Below are 18,230 nucleotides of genomic sequence, written 5' to 3'. Positions count from 1 at the left end.
ATCCTATAGTCTCATCAATTGAATAATTTCTTAATTATTTAATCTCCTTTTCCAACTCACCTCATCTCCACATCACTTCTTTTTCCAACTCATCAATCATGTGACTAAAGATTTAAATATTAATACATAATTTATCTCCATCTTCCAAATCATAAATCAAATAATGTGTATGTACACACATTTCTCAACTTCCCTATATTTTCTCCAACCTTCCTACATCTTTGGAGGGAGTTGAGTCCACTTGTCCTCTTATCCCTAAATCTTCTCCAACTATCCTATATTCTCTCAAGTCTTCTCCTCAGTCAAGGTGAGCATTCAGACACTTGGCTTCTCCTTCCATCTTTTCCTCCATCCTGTACGTGTAGGAGGAACATCTTCCATCTTTATCTCTCACATCTCAACCTCTTATTTCATATCCATCCAAAAAGAAAGATTTAATCATGTCTGTTGATCTCTACCACCTAAGCTTATACACTAAAAAATCTATAAATAGAGGTCTCCTAAGCCATTTTTGGAACTAATAGCTAATCTCATAGTCAATCAGGAGCCTTTATCTTTGCATCTGTGAATTCACTTGTTTAGAATTTTTAGAGTTTTTGAGTAATTTAGAATAAATAATTATCATAGCATTAGTTTTTCTTTATCATATTATCTATTAGTCCATTCCACACTTGCCATCTTGGAAGCTACCAGTGCTTGTCTGAGAGCAAAATTATCTGCAACCAAGAACAATGGGGTTAGGACACAATGAGACATAAATAATGAAGGTATAATATTTTTTTTTGTTTTTATTTCATGTTGTTTCATTGGTTGAAGCTTGAGTTATATTTGCATGATGGACTAATGAGTTTGCAGGTAATTTCTTTGAGATGAAACTTAAGTTGATACAGTTGTTTGTGAGGATTGGTTGGGAAAATACTCCACATTTTTAAGCATTGATGTTTCTACTCTTGTAAATTTATGGACATCCTTATAATGTCTATGTAGTGTCTCAATCTAAATTTTAGGTGATGTGGTGTACCACAAGTATGTTTGATGATGATCTATTTCATGATCACATTTTTTGGCCTTCTAGGTATGACAAACTCTATTTACCTATTTGGTTGTGCTAGCTAGTTTCAACATGATAGTCTGAAAGAAGTATTTGGGAATGTAGTTGGATGTTCATGGAATTTTTCTATGTGGTTTGCATGACAATGGTTTATCTTTTTGGTGTTGCATTATGTCTAGAGTTATTTTTTAGGGTGTTTTTTTGTTGTTTGGTAGACTGAGCTTATTCTATTGGTTATGCTATGCAGTTTGGGGTATGTGTTAGAATTGGAGGTTGTGCTAAGTTGTATTTGGGCCCTACTATGTCTTGGTTTGAGCTTCATTTGGATATTATGTTTTTGGGCCAGTTGGTTATGTGCTACATTTTTCATTGACATGTTACCTTGCTACTAACTTGGGACGATGAGTGCCATAGTGTTTTATGCTTGGGCTACATGAAAATATGTCATAACTTGTTTTAGGTCCTGTCTATTTCTTGGCTTGGACTTCTTTCACTCCAAATTGTTTTTGAGGTTGACTTGTTGAGGTCATTCCTTGTCTTTTTCTCTGGCTAGCCTGATTGGAGTTTTTGAGATCTTGTTAAGGATATATATATAGAAGATAAAATTACTTTCAAGAGTATGTATTGATGTGGATGCTTTAATATGTGAATATGAGGAGATAAAAGTGTGGCTGAAACTTTTGGAGCTGAATGTTTTAATGGTTTATTGAGGTAGCATGTTAAAAGTGCCTACATTCTAAGGAGAGTGTTGGAAGCTATGAGTTGAAGGATTATACTTTGAAATTCAAATATTCTTTTTATCCAGCTCTAAGATAGTGAATCTTTTAGTTGGTCCTTTGTATCTTTCTTGGAGGTAGTTAGCTTCTTCAACAAGTCCTTTTGGGAGTGGTGTACTTCTTTAGGTAGTGAGCCTTAAATTTTTTTTACTTGTTCATATAATGTGGATTAACGCTCATCATGGTTTTTACCTTTTGGGGTTTTCCATGTAAATCTAGTGTTCTCTTGTGCATTGGTGTCATTGATTTATCTTCATTGTTGCTAATTTGTTCAAGGGTTTTGAATTTGAATTAAAGGGTTAATATTTTTACTAATTACTAATTCATTCCCCCTCTTAGTATCCAAGTGTATTCAACACATGAGACTTATGTTAAACTCCCATCTCCTTCATCTTTAGATTTCAATTTATTTTAGTAGGATGTAACTAGTCTTATTTATTTATGAGATGATCCTTTACCAAATATTTTTGAGTGACAAACCATAGTTTTGGAGGGTACTATTAAGGAAATTAATTTCCTCTTTGATGTTAGTTATTATGGAGTTACACTTCTTTAAAATTTATGGGGAGTCATTTAGATCCTTTGGTCCATTTCCCTAATGACCAATTATTATAGTTTGACATGAGTGTGGATAATTTTGAGAAACAATTGGAGGAGCTATGTTCATCTTTGGATTGTATTATACATTTATTTTTAACATATTCTAACTTATAATCTTCATTAGTGTGGCATAGAGAAGCTCACATGGTAATGGTAGATGATTTTTTTCTGGAAAATTCATGCTTTTTCTTTCTTTTTTTCTATCATATTATTTTTAATAATTTTAAAACAATTTGTATACTTCTATGATTTTATTTCTTCCTAAGAGGAGGAATGTTGTTAAATGAGATTGAATCATTTAAAAAATTTAATGCTAGGAAACTATCAACATTTTTGGAGACACTATATTGATTGAACTTGCATCTTCTTCTTTTCTCTTATTGGATGGGGAGGGGGAGGCGCACCTTTTCCTGATAAGTGGTTTTGTTCTTTTATTTTTTTTAGAGAGACTCTTCTTTGGGTGCTTCTTATGTTGTGTCTTTTCCATAAATATTTTTCTCTCTTTTGAAGGGAATTTGATGCAGTCAAGGTAGGAAGATCCAATGAAGGACAACCCCACCTTCCAGCCTATAACACAAACACCATGAAATAATAAAGAAAACAAGATCATTCAACACAAGATATACCTTGGGAAAACCCTCAAAGGGAAAAAACCATCCTCAAAGCTCAATCCTTATATTATTTTGATGAATTACATATGCCCTCAGGCTTTACACATGCTAGTCATAGCCCAAAATCACAAAATCATTCAAACAACTCATCTATGATTCACAGATCATCTGCTTAACAACTGTATCTCCAAAAATGCTTTGCTGATCCAAACCTCAGTCCACTGAACCAAAACACCGCAATCCTCCATAATCTACATCTTTCCTGATTCTTATCTTTCATGGACCTTTGTCCCACCAAATCAATCTCCAAAATTCCTCTCTATACTATCCACAAGCCTCAACAATTAAATCAAGTTGGTCAAAGATCCACCATTTCATAATGAAATGTGAGCACACTAACATGTTGGCCAAATCTCCAAGAACATCTCTAATAATGCTTAGAAATTTGTGCGGACCTCCATAGACATCAGCCAGGTCCAAAACAATACTCCCATATGATCCACAAGTCATGAAAACCATCCTCAACCCAATTCTTCTTTGCTCCACAAACTACAAGACCAACTGATAAGAACACACCAACACCAGACCAATACCAGAATCAATATCTCACTGGAATAAAATCCAAATTCCATGAATCTCAAATATGTTTAAGACAACGAGCTCCAGATGCTAAATCCAAATTTGCAACTCTAAATTCATAAACATGAAGAAACACAACAATCTCCAAGCAACTGCACTGCTAACTTCTCCAATCGGATGAACTACTCAGATGCTCCTATATCAAACTCTCGGGGTTAATTGAAAAGCGAGTTCCATCACTTGATCTACAACATGCCACAACCAGTGCTACATCAAATATGCTTTGGCGATCTATTCACACATACTTACAACTACCTCAAGTTCGGTGGTCTAACTACAAGTTCTAGTTGTCTCTCCTCGATGATCTATCAGACAACCTTGCAACCTACCTCCATTCGACGATCTGTTCAAGTCAACTTGTCAACTGCCTCAAGTTCATGCTCCTATGTTCAGCGGTCTTCTTGCAATCCTTGCACTTCCTCAACGTTCGGCACAATCTGAACAAGTCTTGAAGCTACCTCAAGTTCTTTTCATCCAATCAGTTCACAACCATCTCTTCCTCCATCAATAGGTTCATAACCCGCTCTGATACCACTTGATGTAGTCAAGGTAGGGAGATCCAATGAAGGACAACCTCACCTTGCATCCTATAACAAAAACACCATGAAATAACAAAGAAAACAAGATCATTCAACACAAGATATACCTAGGGAAAACCCTCAAAGGGAAAAACCCAACCTCAAAGCTCAATCCTTATATTATTTTGATGAATTACATATTCCCTCAGCCTTTATACATTCTATTCATAGCACAAAATCACAAAATCATTCAAACAACTCAAATCTATTATCCGCATATCACATGCTTAACAAATCTATCTCCGGTAACACTCTGCTGAACCTTAGTCCATTGGATTAGAACACCGCAATACTCCAGAATCTACATCTTTCTCAATTCTTATCTTTTCTGGACCTCTATCCTCCAAATCAATCTCCAAAATTCCTCTTTATACTATTTGCAAGCCTCAACAACTAAATCAAATCGGCCAAAGGTCCACCAGTTCATAATGAAATGGGAGAACACTACCATGTCGGCCTAATCACTAAGAACATCTCCAATAATGGTTATAACTTCACACAAACCTCCATGAACATCGGCCAGGTCCAAAACAACACTCCCATATGATTTACAAGTCACATAAACCATCCACAACCCAATTATTCTTCACTCCACACACCACAAGACTAACTGGTAAGAACACACCAACACCAGACCATACCGAAATTGATATCTAACCAGAATCAAAGCCGATTGCCATGAATCGCGAATATGTTTATGACAATGATCTCCATATGCTAGATCCAAATCTGCAACTCTAAATTAATAAACATGAAGAAACACAACAATTTCCAGGCAACTCCATTGCTAACTACTCCAACTAGATGAACTACTCAGATGCTCCTACATCATAATTTTGTCCAAAAGGTTTTCTTTATTTTTTTACTTTACCGGAGATTGTTTTACACTTGGGTATCTCATCAAGCCTAGTTGATATGACCCAATTCATTTATTCCCACCTAAGCTAATCTTAAGGTGGGGTGTTAGTGCAGAATACTATTTCATAGGAATTTTTTTTCTTTCTCATGGATATCTCTTATCTATGAGATATTTCCATTTCTAGTGATAAGCTTAAATAGGTCTCTTAGTGCTTGCGTGGAGTTGCATGCTAATTTTTTAGGTGGAAGATAACTCTTATTTGCACTGCATATGTGTACATCTTCATAAGTTTATTGATTCGAGATCATTGAGAATTATTTCATTTCTTTTTATGTGTTGCACACTTTCAATGTATAACTTTGAACAACATCAAATTATTTATAATTTATGGCTGCAACCAATGATGTTATCCTTACGAGAAGATTTTAAGTTCTAACAATATGATTGTTAATAGTGTTTATGTGAATAGTAATAGTACCATCCATACAATATGCAATAAAAAAAAAGATTTGAAGTAGCTTGTAACATAAGCAAATCAATAAATGAGTTATAGATATAAGAATAACAAAGCATATAACTCTTAGATTTAAAAGTTAGATAAACTAGTGAGCTATAATATCTAAAAAAATGAATCCCTAAATGATGCAAGTCAAATCCCAAACCAAACAAACATTACAAACTGTTTCTACTCTTCAATAGCGATAGGAGCTTTAAACTCAAACCCAAAACATAGAAATATGTGACATGAACCTCAATTATTTAATAAACACAAACTAATATTTCATTAATGGTTAAGTGACAAAGTCTACAACCCAAACAATTTGAATGAATATTTTATTATTTCTACAATATGAGACAATTATTTTCAAACATTAGCTACAAGTCTCAATCACATGACTCAAGCAAAATTGCCTCCATTGTCTATCTCTATTTTCATTTCTTCTTTCTACTCTTGTCTAATCCTTGCAATAGATCAATCATGCTCAACATCCCTAACTATTTACACTACTTCTACCTAATTTCACACAACATCCAATGATACATATTTTTATTCTAACCCCAATCACCCATTTGAACCTCTTTTTCTTCAATTTGTCTCTTTTGATAATTTTTTCCTCATTCCTTCGACCGATCCCTCTATCTTTCCACTGACCAGTTCTTCCAACAAGACAACCATAAACTCCCTATCTAAAATTGTTCTTTCAACTCCCATGTTTCATTGGTTTCTCAACACCCATAACTGAATCTACCCAAATTTATTTTGACAAAATAATATGATTAGAAGTAAGGAATCCTCAATCCTCCTCCTTCAAATACAAATCCCCAAATTTAGGCAGCTTATCAAACCAAAATTGAGAACTAAGACCACACATTTGAACTAATAAAATATGTGGACTAAAAGTTGATCGATGCCCTTGCATCAAGATCCCCTAGAGATAAAAACAATCATGTTCTTCTGCACATGAGGTTATCAATGGAATGACATAATAGTTTTCTATTAGGAGGGTCTCTCTCTTTGAAGGTATGCATAAGCAACTACCTTCTTACCACATAGAATTAATAAAAAATCCTCAATTTTTGTTGAGAGAAATATTGTACACTTCATATGCCTCCTTCAAATCAAAAGCATCCACATTTAGATCCATTAGGCACTCAAATCTAATACTAATAGCCTAAATGCCATGAAATAACAATCCTCTTTGACTTGATGCAACTACAACAACACATGCTAGCTAAATCAAACAACTCATCAAACCATCAATGCTTGCAATAGAAAGCTTATATTTGATAGAAATTTGAGTAATATCTCTAGAATATCTGCACATTCTCCATTCTCCTCTAGCATAAGGGTTAAGACTCATTTATCAAATCTTGCTCAATTAATTATCCACTTATCAACTAGCTTACTTATCTCCTCATCTTCAGTTGCTTTTATAATACCTTACAAGAGACATGGCTATACTGCAAATTCATTACCTTTAATTTATTTTCTTAAGTTCTGTAGTTACAACAATATTAGGAAAACACTCCTCCAACACATCCATTGTACTTGGAATCACTTCCAATTTCTCAAAGGGATTTCTTTTCTTTACTTCATCCCAATAATCCTCACAAAATGGGATTATTACAGGATTCCTCATGACCCAATTCACCCTTCTTTTCAAATTCATCTTCTTCTGACAATGTCAAGCAATATTTTGTGCCTCCTTCTCTAATGTCTATAGTTATAGACCCCTCTTTTGCAAATAACTCCTTCTAGAGTTTCCTAGAGACACCTTCCAACTTCTCCAATTCCCAAATCTTGTAGCTTTGATACCAAACTAATGCAAGTTGAATCTCATACCAACAAAAAAAGATGCAAACTATTTCTCTTCTTAATAGTGGTCCAGGAACTTCAAAATCAAACCTAATAGATAGAAAGATATGACAAGAATCTCAGTAATTTAACATAGTAACACAAACTAGCATTTCATTAACTTATTTAAGTGTACAAAAGCATCTATGATATGGGTAAAATCTATGGCTCTCTGTTCTTTTTGTTTTTATGAAGTATATTACCCTAGATTGCAGATATACTAGGGCTTTTGGGCATCATTTCATCTTGATAAACCATTTTAGGAATAAGGTGAAATTATCATTTCCATTCTCCTTACTTGTCTCTATCAATGCTAACATCAAAGATCATAGGAAGAGCAAGAAAAAAACTGTCTTTCATGGGGGTATGTTATTCTTGATTAACGAAAAAATTAAATCCCTTCCTTCCCCATCATTTAGAGATCCTGACCCATCACATGATTTTGAGGATGACGACCATGTTAGCCTCTCCTCTAATGAGGATGAGTGGAATACAAAGATGGAGGACACCGACTCTTAGTCGAGAAGGCCAATGAGCTAAAAGGAGTAGAGCATCCCCTATTTCTATTTCAAACTCAGAGTCCTTACCTTCCCATAATTCTATTCCAGGCAAGTTAGAACCTCTCCCTAACAGGAATGATAGAACCCCCTTTCCCAATTATCTCAATGCCAATTCTCCTTATCTAAGTCTAGACAGAGAAAACCTTGATGATGTTCTAGCCATCGCTCGTGATTCTTCCATGGAAAATTTTAGAATATTCAAATGGGCATTCCATGAAATAAAGAAGATTAATTTTAAACTTCAAGCAGTGATGAGAAAAGAGGACAACCAAGGAGCTAAACAATGGTTTGTGGAGTAGAGGAAATCAATTGTTGATTATGTGTAGAAGACACTAAGCACAATGAATGATCTTAAGAAATATTATGACAACAAAATCTCAAATTTGGAGGAGAAACTTAAGAAAGAGTATGAAGGTAGATTGAAACATTTGGAAAGAAAAACCAGAAAGGTAATGATAATCTTATCTCTTTGGTTACCTACAGTCACAATGTGGTGAAGAATTCAGCTGAAAGCATAAATACAATGGTAGGAAAAATTCAAACCTCCATTAGGAAGGGACTATACTTGATGTGGACTCCATAAAGAAGAAACAAGAGGGTACTACCAGGCCTTTCAAGAGAACCAGACCCACCCGAAGAAGAAATCTCCTAATCAAGAAATACAAGAGTGAAAGAATATTGCACTCAACATGACATAATTGGAAGTTGAGGCCGTGGAGGCCCTAAAAAAATTGAACAAGGATTTCCTTCTTGCTGTCATTTTTGTGGTTTTTGATTTGTTATTGGTCTTTTGTTGAGTTTTGGCTTCTTTTTTAAAATGGCAAAATATTTTAGCAAGATTTTGTAATAGTTCTATATAAAAGGGTTTCAGGTCCCTTCAAAACCTATTTGTTCCTTAATCAACAACATTTAATTAACTGCGGATCAACAAATTCTACAACCAAAATAATTTGAATCGACATATTGTTATTTCTAAATATGAGACAAAATTGTTTTAGACATCAACTGCAAATCTTGGTCATATGTGACTTGATCGAAACTTCTCCCATTATTTGCCTCCATTTTTATTTCTTCTTTCCACTCCTATTTGATCCTTGCAAAAGATCAATCATGCTCAATGTCTCTAACTCTTTACACTACTTTTGCCTAGTTCCACATAGTGTCGAATGTTACACATTTTTCTTCTGGTCCCAAGCACCTATTCAACCCTCTTTTCTCTCTCTATTGTTTCTGATATTTTTTCCTCACTCCTTTGATTGGTCCCTCTATCTCCCTCTGATCTATTCTTCTAGCAAGAAAACCAAAAAATCCTTGACTTAAATTGTTCTTTTAGATCTCATCGTTGTTCCACCAATTTCCATGATTGAATTTGCCTAAATTGATTCTGAAAAAATAAGATGATTGGAGGTAAGGAATCCTTGATCCTCCTTTGTCAAATATAAATCCCCCAAATTTAGGCAACTTAGCAAACCAAAATTGAGAAGTAAGACAACAAATCTAAACAAATAAAACACAACCTGACCAAAAGTTGATTGATGCCTCTACATTTCTAAAGTCAACACCAAAGTTATTTAGAGTGAGAGAAAAATAAAAGTGACATAATGAATCTAAAACCTTAAAACTATATTTATAGGTATGAGGCATTAACAAAGAACATTATAATCCTAATAAGATTTAAAATTATCTAAAAACTGACAAAAAGTTTAGATTTTACATTTTGTGCTACTTGGCTCATCATCTTCTTGTTGCTTGCTCTAGTACAGGTACAAGGGGCTTTACCCTCCTCCTGAGTAGCCTGCTTGCCTTTCTCAACAACATCAATAGAAATGAAGAAAGATTCGGTTTCTTGAGCTCTTTCAAACTTCTTTGTCATAACTCTAACATTTTCAGCACTGAACTTGGTAACCTTGTAGCTAAAGCTGACCAATGTAATTAGAGTATCATTAATCTTCTTGTAGCTCTTTTCCAATCTAACAATTCTCCCTTCAAAATATTTCTTCATATTTTCTGTCTCCTTTAGATTTTAATCATTAATAAGAAAAAAAGAATAAACCCTATGAGAAGCCCAAGGGTTTTTGTCTTACATAGGTTCATTAAAAATATAATGGAATATAATCTCATTTTCATAAATCTAGACTAATTAAATAAATGTAAACAATAACCCTACAATTAAGTTGTATTTAAGTATGTACCTAAGCTAGGTGTTGATAGATGAGTAGTAAATACAATAATCAAATGGTAGGATGGATGCACTTAGTTTCAGGAAGGATGACAAAGAATTAATTGTTGATTCTATACAAAGTCTAGTGTTCATAGTCTAATCAATGTCTTAAACTTAGTATAATCTAAAAATTCGATATGGGTTAAATCTTAATCCCTCAAGATTGAACCTTAGCATTATTGAATAATTTTTTGTTTGGAAATGAGATATGGACAATGAGAATGATCAAATAGAATGAGATATGGACAATGAAAATGATCAAATGAGATATGGACAATGAGAATGATCAAATAGAATGAGATATAGATAATGAGAATGATCAAATGAGATATGGACAGTGATCATTACTCTTTAAGGATTCAACAAAGATAGAAATGTGTAGGTTTGAAAGAAATGAATAAATTTGTGGTTGTGAAAGTATACAAATATATGATGTAAACGATGAATATATGAAACTGTACTTAAAAAAGTCAAAGTGGATACAAAAGTGATAGTAAAAAAGTATCATATTGTGAGTCAAAATGAATACACAAATGTGCCACTTATTGATAGTTAATCATATTAAAACTTTCTTCAAAATAAACCGATGAATTTCACTATCAACACAACAATCCATCCACCCAACCATCAACCAAATTCGGTAGAAGTAATTGTCATATTCCTACTATTTTTAAGTCTCTTTGTTGTTTTTGTTTCTTCCCTCACCTTGATGTTGGATGATAGGGTCCACCATATGTTAGGGAAGTTAAAGAGATGTTCAATGCACTGTTGACAATAGAAAGTGGAGATGAACTCTTCCAATGCCTCTCCATGGTAGATAATGTTGATCGTCTTGGTATTGAATGATATTTTCAAGAGGAAATAAAAGAAACTCTTCATTATGTCTATAGGTTGGTATATATATATATTTTCAAACAATAAGATCTATATTAAGCTTATATGAATGGAGAAGATATAAGTTGGAACTTAAATTTAATTGTGTATTCAAACAACAACAAAATTTTGATCTAATGCCACTATTTTGGGTTTTTATTTGTAAAATTTCATATCTACAATGTTTATTCTCTTGTTTATTCTAAATAGATAGTTTACTATATTTACGATAATGTGTTCTTGCACTGCTTACATTGTATGTATTTAGTTCATTTTTGTTAAAGGTTAGAAGTGTAATCATCTAATCTATTTTATACTAGCTACATTCTTATAGTTTCATTTACTAATTACTATATTATTCTTTCTTTAATGGAAAGATGTGTCAAAGTGCTTTAAAGATAAAGAAAAGGAATTGTTGAACTCTAGTAATCAATCACGAAAGGAAAATAAAAAATTATAGATTTATTTCGAGTGTCACTTGTTGCATTCTCAAGGGAGAAGGTTATGGACGAAGTTAAACCCTTTTCCACTCTATATTTAAAAGAACCTCTAGAAAATGATGATAATTCTATTCATCCCAGAGAAGTTACAACTAAACTTAAATAGAGTAATTAGCACTGCATATTTTTGTATATCATATATATCAATAGAGATGTACCTTGGTAGTTCTTTCTATTTAATGAAAAAACATAGTTCAATTTAGAATATGGATGACAAACTAATTTGAAAAGGTTGGAAGGAAGTCACTATATAGAGACATATGGAGAGGACAATTCATAGGCCAAAAAGACTATAAAAGTGTAATCATATACTTTTAAAACTTTTCTAGCTTTTATGTAGAACATAATTTAATAGTATGTATGGTTCTATATATTTATAATACCATTACAATTAAATATGTCCACACTTTTATAATCTATTATGTAAAGAGAAAGGTCATTTAAAATAAATATAGCAAATTTTAAAAATTTATTAAGATGTTAACTTTACAATACTCTTTAAAAAATCAATTCTTTTTATTAGAAATAACCATCATTAAATTTAGAGCTAAATATTATTATTATTTTTTAACATTCATATTTTTAAAATAACTCTTATAATTATAAAAGAAATCACCCACTGATATAATTAGAATTCTCACAATAATATTCCTATTCAAAAAACAATATATTTTTTAAGAAATACTCCAAGTTATTAATTTATATCATTATTAAAATCTATATTATTTGTGTTATTCTCAAGCAAACATATGATCTTTTCTTATTCTCAAACACAAAATTGAGTGTTATTATTGAGTAGTGAGCAAAATCTTGTTTGAAAAAATTGGAATTTTCTCAACACAGACACATTAGAATCAATAAGTTGTCATGTTTACCTCTTTAAGGCTTGATATTTCCTAGTGGAGTGGGAAAGCATTTAGTCATATGTACAAAAAGAAGACATATTTGTTTGATTATCTTTAGGAAATATCTTATCTCTTGAAGGAGGAAGAGTAATCAAGTGGGCTTGAAGAAGCCTCAACCAGACTCACTCTAACTCTATAAAAAAGAATGAACAATTAGCAATATTTTCTCTTGGAAAGAAAGGTTAGATAGCAATTAAAGAGGAGATTCAATGGTGTTATCCAAATGAGAATGTGGAAATCCCAACCACTAGAAAAATGTGGGGTGTTCTTTATATGGACCTTCATTCATTTCTCTCTACATACAAAACCTTGTCCACTATACCCTTGCATTGAAATAATTTTAAAACTATGGTGATAATATGTGTCCAAATTAGGAGAGACAATAATACTATATACTCCGAAGTGATAAGTGTAACTATCTTTTGAATTAAATTTGAAATAAGGTGATGAATCAATTCTTTTAGAAGAATGTAGATCTTTATTGATCGTTGCACTTCCATGATGAGGGAGGCACTTTTAGATGTTACTCCATGAAAACCCAATCCATTATCAGGACATGTGTTATAAGAAGAATGTAAAAAAATGTTGATATCCACCTCTTGTACCAATATATCTTCATGAGTAGAAGAGACTTTGCAAGAGGAGAAAATATATTCATTGATGTTCCATCCACAAAAGAGTGAGAAATATTACTAATGGATGGTGAAATATCATCATAGGTAGCATAATTTAAGGAGAGGAGTGAGCATCTTTACTCATAATTTTTAAGGATGATGGTTGTGGATGTCAGGGATATGATCCTCTTACTAGGAGGTGTGACCTCCCAGGAAGGAACAATTCTTTACCTTTGTGAGCATCACCAAGATGCAACGAGTGTTAAATGTACCATTCATTATCATGAGAGATGGGTTCTTATGAACCACAACTCATGAATCATGGTTCAATGAGTTTGACCCAAAGATACACAATTGAATTTTGGTAACAATATCATAATCTAATTTCAAATTATAAAATATAAGTTTAACATGAATCTCTAGATATCATACCAATAGATAACATTCACTAATTTTAAAAAATACAACATACAATTGAATTCTAATTATTCAATTCACTACAAAATAATAAGCTCTAATAAATTAATAAAAGAAAAAAGAAATAAAATATTAAATATATACACAATACTATATATAAACCATTTCACAAAATATGATCTTTATAAAACAAAAAAATATGATCTAAATATGTTTTTCTCAATCTGACCACAAAGTAGTATCTAATGTGTCTAGGTTGATAAAATTATAGTTATTAAAAATCAGATTCTACTCACCAACTTCAAGACTTTCCCATCCCTCCAACTATTATAAATTGGGACAACAACTCCTCATCCTTTCCTTTCATAACCATGAAGAAAGGGTTATTTCCTTGTGCCCCCATGACAACTCTCCTACTATTCATAAACACGAACACAAACACCAGAAGGAATCTAGGACCCAAAGGAGCAAGACAAAAAAAATCATTTTTAAGTAATGCTTTCCAAAAGGACTTTAATTAATAATAAATAAGTTATCAGTAAGCTACCTCTTTTCTTATCACATGAGAAAGATAAATGAAAATCTAATCTATCTCTATGCTTATACATTTTTTCATTTCCATATTTGTAATGTCAATCTAGAATTGTCATATCAAAAGGGGCTTTGTACTTTTGCCGAGTTTGTGGATTAACAATCCCCATGGAGTTATTGGGAAGGCAATTAATAATACTTTCCCATTTATACGATTATATGATTACTTTCCCAATCTTTTTTAAGCTAGCTACATTCTTGTAGTCCCATTCACTAATTACTCTATTATTCTTTGGTAATTACTCTATTATTCTTTGGTAAGATGTGTTGGAAAACTTCAAGAGTAAAGATGGACAATTCTTGAAGTCTAGCAGTGAATCACAAGAAGAAATAAAAAGTATTATAAATCTATTTCGAGCATCACTCATTGCATTTCCAAAAGAGAAGGTTATGGATGAAGCTAAATCATTTTTTACTCAATATTTAGAACAAGCTCTACAAAATATTGATGATTCCAATCTTTCAAGAGAGGTGACAACAAAACTAAAATATAATTATTAGAAATGCATATTTTTTTGTATATCATATATATCAATAGAGATATATCTTGATAGTTTTTTCTTATGAACAGATAGAATTCAATTTGGAGTATGGATGACACACTAATGTGCCAAGATTGGAAGCAAGACATTATATAGAGATATATGGAGAGGATAATTCATGGGCTGAAAAGACCATAAAAGGGTAATCATGTAATTTTTAATTTTTTTAAAATTCTATAGCGTAACTTAAAAATCATATGTATGATTATCTTTATATATCTCAAGAGCATTACAAATAAAGATGTTTGTGTTTTTTAATCTGAATTTTGAATTATCTACAATAGTTACTCAGTAATTTATAGCAAATCAAAATAAGCCATAGATGAGTTTTTGGTCTGTTGGTAAAGTTATTGAGTTCAAAATCCTTATATTGTAAGAGATGAGATTGAGATCATGTTTAGAGTGACTTTGACAAAATGAATATTATTCAATCTTTAACTCTTAATTAAAAGGGTTTAACATAATAACTTGTCCTTGATACCCAAAAAGATAATTTCTTCAAATAAATGATTCCTTTAGTTTTAATTGGCCTCTATTTTAAGACGTCTTAAAATGGATGAACGAAATATCTGGTTCAACAAAGAAATGTGCAAGATCTAATTAGATTTCATACTTTGTGATATTTGATACATGCAGAATGCCTCATTTGAGTAACACAAATTTTTTAGAGCTAGCAAAGTTGGACTTCAATATGATGCAGTGCATGCAACAACGAGAGCTTCAGATCCTTTCAAGGTGATACATTTGCATGTTGCAGAAAATTATCACAAGTAGTTTGCAACTAAGCATTGGGAACAACTATAATGGGTTGATTTTGTGTATATGTAGGTGGTGGGTAGAATCAGGTTTGTCAAAAATGGAATTTGCTCAACATAGACACGTTGAATACTACTTTTGGGCAGTTGGTGGTGTGATTGAGCCAAAGTATTATGCATTCAGAATCAGCTTTGCAAAGTTATCTGCACTTGTAACATATCTGGATGACATCTATGACACATATGGAACTTATGAGGAGCTCCAACTCTTCATTGGAGCCATTAAAAAGTAATGATTTATAATAATTTAATATTCATATCAAGCAAGAAGTTATGCACTTCTCATGCATGATGTTTTGGGTTTGTTGACAGATGGGATCCATTGGCCACAGAGGGGCTACCAGAGTATATGAAAATTGCATATATAGCCTTCTATGATGGGGTGAAGGACATGTTTAGAGAAGCCCAAATCACTCAAGGCCGAGATACATTTGACTATGTTACAAACGTGATATAAATCCACTTTTTCATCTCTCCTTTTATTTTCTCTTTTAAAATTTATAGTAACACTCACATAAGTTTATCTTTTCCTAAACATTTGGAGCCCTTATATAATATTTGGTGACTTTATTCAATTTATTTAAGGAAGAATGAAAGAGATCTTTAATAAGGATCCGAGAACACTTAAATAGGTAAAGAAGGCTTAGGGTGTTTATGAGTGTAAGAATTTAGAATATTGAGGGCATTTGTCCAAAGGAAATATAAATAATGTTATGATAATTAAGAAATATGTCATATATATGAAAACAATTATTCATAACTTTTGACTTATAGAGAGATTTGTTTATATTATTCATTAAAAGATAAGAAAAGTAGATAAAGAAGCTTGAGAAGATTTCATATATAGGTTTCAAGATATTTATTGAAGATGTTAACATAAAATTTTTTTAGAAAGCTTTTTAATTTTATGAAATTATGTTTTGTGAAATGGTATATATATACATTTGCAAAATATAAAGAGGGTTGGTTATAATATTCATCAGAGGTTAAGAAAAAGTAGACAAAGAAGCTTGAGAAGATTTCAAATCTTAGATTTCAAGTTATTGAAGACGTTAACATAAAAGGATTTTGAAAAGCTTTTTAATTTTATTAAGATTATGTTTCATTAATATATATATATATATATATATATAGTATTTTATAGATATTTTAAACATTTTATTTATTTTTATTTATATTAATTTCACTAAAGCTTATTATTTTGTAGTGAATTGAACAGTAAGCTTCAAATTGTATGTTGTTATTTTTTAAATAGTAAATGCTATCTATTGACACAATATCAAGAAGTTTATATTAAAAATCTATTTTATAATTTAAAAATCTATTTTAAGTTAAATTGCAACATTTAAAGGTTAAAACAAATGTTTCTATTTTAGCATAAAATTATCATTTTTTTAATTAAATATATTGATGTGACTACTAATAACATGAACTTTATTGAACATTACAATTATAGTGGGAAGTTTATATTGATTCATATATGCAAGAAGCAAAGTGGCTTGTTGAAGGTTATGTACCAACTTTGCAAGAGTATTTAGAGAATGGAAAAGTTAGTGGTGGCTCACGTGTAGTGACTTTACAACCTGTATTAGCAGTAGATGCAATTCTTCTAGAAAACATCTTACCAGAAATTGATTATCCTTCAAAGTTTGATGAACTTTTACGCTTAACACTTAGAGTTAAAGGTGATACAAGAACCTTTGAGGTATGATATAAAATATTTAATACAATATGCATTTATTTTATTTTTCTTAAATAAGTGTAATGGTAACTAAACTAATGTTTTGTGATTTCTATTTGAAAGGTTGAAGGTGATCGTGGAGAAACAGTATCTTGTATAACTTGTTATATGAGAGACCTCCCTAGATCTACTAAGAAAGAGGCTATAAATGATCTCACGGCCTTATGTGATGAACTCCTCAAAGAGTTAAATTGGGAATATTTGAAACCTGATAATGTTCCACCCATTAGCAAAGATTGTGCTTATGCACTATCCTGAGGTTTACAACTTCTCTATAAAGAGAGAGAGATGGATTTAGTGTTGCTAGCAAAGATACAAAGAATCATATCATCAAAACCATGATTGAACCTTTTCCAATATGATTCGTATTCCATTCATATGTATGTTTTAAGAATATGTAGCCTCTATTGTATGAGGAATATTAAATAAATATATTGTATTAAGCTCAAGCTAGAAATGAAATAGAACTTCTATTTTGAATTGTTTTTTAGTTACATCATCAATATAGTTATACTCTTCTAAGGAAAAATATCATTTTTTTATATTAAGTGATGGTAAATAAACCAAAGCACACAAATAAGTTTAGATCAATTTAGATTAAATAATTACTTCATTTGAAAATAGAATAATTGTGATGATATTTATGAAATTAAATTTTGATTAATAAATTATTTAGCTATGAGAATTATGATGAAGAAGGATCCTAATATGGAGTATAATTAAAACACATTGATAAAAAATGGAAGTTATTTATATTGGATTATTACAATAGTTACAAAATAATAATTTACTATAATTAGTTGTTATTTATCAACTTGTGTGTTTAGATTCGATTAAAAGCTGATTGATTGTATTTAAAATCTATCCCATTGGAGATGAAAATCTATTATATCTTCAATTTATTGTTCATCACACCTCACCTCTATGCTATCTTGAACTAGCTATGACTGGTTCCATGTCATATTCTTGTCGGCAGTAGGT

The 18,230-nt window shown here is 31.6% G+C and overlaps 1 pseudogene; it reads left to right on the top strand.

Moving 5' to 3' along the window:
• The window catches only part of LOC131073193 (alpha pinene synthase, chloroplastic-like), a 61,475-nt pseudogene extending 43,864 nt beyond the window's left edge, over nt 1–17,611 (top strand).
• Nucleotides 17,612–18,230: the final 619 nt, after the last annotated feature.

This window comes from Cryptomeria japonica, chromosome 2 (assembly GCF_030272615.1).
Source record: "Cryptomeria japonica chromosome 2, Sugi_1.0, whole genome shotgun sequence".
Lineage (NCBI taxonomy): Eukaryota > Viridiplantae > Streptophyta > Pinopsida > Cupressales > Cupressaceae > Cryptomeria > Cryptomeria japonica.
This window is presented reverse-complemented; position numbering and strand designations above follow the sequence as displayed.